This window comes from Pundamilia nyererei, unplaced genomic scaffold, assembly GCF_000239375.1.
Source record: "Pundamilia nyererei isolate P.nyererei 1_Seehausen unplaced genomic scaffold, PunNye1.0 scaffold00823, whole genome shotgun sequence".
In the NCBI taxonomy this organism is placed as follows: Eukaryota; Metazoa; Chordata; class Actinopteri; order Cichliformes; family Cichlidae; genus Pundamilia; species Pundamilia nyererei.
The window spans coordinates 1-1,639 of record NW_005188224.1 but is presented as its reverse complement, the minus strand read 5'-3'; the positions used below and the strand labels follow the sequence as shown (position 1 = coordinate 1,639).

At 37.5% G+C, this 1,639-nt stretch overlaps 1 long non-coding RNA gene across 1 annotated transcript; it reads left to right on the top strand.

Annotated features, from left to right (window-relative positions):
* The first annotated feature begins 456 nt into the window (after positions 1-456).
* Positions 457-1,507, top strand: LOC102209836 (uncharacterized). Its single transcript, XR_312475.1, has 3 exons — positions 457-882; positions 1,156-1,268; positions 1,454-1,507. It is a non-coding gene; the product is annotated as an uncharacterized LOC102209836 (long non-coding RNA).
* Positions 1,508-1,639: the final 132 nt, after the last annotated feature.

Genomic DNA, 1,639 nt, shown 5'->3' with positions numbered 1-1,639 from the left:
GTACCACGTCTGGGCCATTTACACATATAGTCAATGTGTCAGTGCCTTCAACGCATGTGTTGAATTGAACCACATTCATCATAGATGTTATAGGTATATGTTAAGTGCATAAATGTGTTATCATTACAGCATCTAGTTATGATTAAAATACATTTGTGAGAAAAATGACTCCTTAAACCCAAATTAATGTGATAAGAACTACTTAAAATAGCAGATGGAACTCTAGAAAAAAGGTTTCTGAGGAGAAGGCTTTCATTTTAGTCTGTCTGACCCCAGTGCCATCCGTTAACACGGAGGAGGCGGGGTTTATGATCTACAAAACAGCTAGCATAACGGGGAGCTGTCAGGCCGCCCACATTTTCTACAGTTATTGGTCCACGCTCTTGGCCTGCGCACCTGCAATTATTCCACTCACCTGCTGCGCAGGGCGGCGGCTCTGTGTTACTTATCGCTGGATCGTGGCGCTCGTGTTTCTGTGGATGTCTAATTTGTGTTCTCTTCCCGTGTACAGACCCTACTGGACGCTTCCCTATTTTCCCTTGTCTTTGACGTGAGTTTGGATATTCGTATGTGGACGTCGTGTATCGCACAAAAGAGAACGTGTGAGGGACTGGCGATTGAGAAGAGGAGTTTTGGACGTGTTCATTTTTCCCTGGATTCCCGGGAGCACTAATTGCCCTGCACGGTTGTTTATAGCGCCTGGTGTCACTGTAAATAAACTCTCTTTAATTGAAACCTTAGTTCTGCGCTAGAGTCCGCTCGTTCACCTTGACGGGATCAGAAATTACAATTTCTTTCAGTTTCTATTCTTGGTCATGGATGGTTTTGTGCGAAAAAAACTGACTGAATGGAAACTAAGTGACTGGATTGAGGCATTTGAAGGTAAATTATTACTGTGCATCAGTGATGGGTACAGATATTGATACTTATACGTTTTGTTAACTCTGAAAAATAATACCTATTAATACACATTTTCACATTTACTACACAAAATGTGCAAGAGAAGATGTCCTAAGACTGGAAAGTGATACTTGCTTAAAATAAAAGGGAATTAAATGTGTTCAAATCATACATCAATGCAGAACTCCTTTAAAAAACTGTTTCTGAAGTAATTTTATAAATAATTGTTATTTCTGCTATTTAACTTTATTACAGCTCAAGAAATTGATAAGGAAAGTCTGTATCTTCTCAATGATCAGGAAATTGATCAATTGATCACAAAAGCTGGACCTAGAGTAAAATTCAAGGATAAACTAAAGCTGTTAAAGGTAATTAAATCCTTTAAGATTTCTTTCCTTTTTGTCTGAAAAACCTCACTCGTGTTAAAGTTTACAGATGAATTTGTTGTAGAATTATTATGGTGCACAAACTACTTAACTATCAGTGTGTCTATGATAGCTATATTATTCACATATTTTGCCAATATGGATTTGCCATGTTTTCATTATGTTAGGAAGAGCAAAATACAACTCAACCACAAAAAGAAGCCGTCAATACTTCTGGTCAAGTAAGTCAAAAACAGTTTTATTATTGAATAGATAGATGAGGTTTTTAAGTGTGGATAATTAAATAATAGTTTATTGCAATAGTAAATTGTGCCTCAGATGGACAGCAAGTGGAGAGTGATAAATGAGATGAG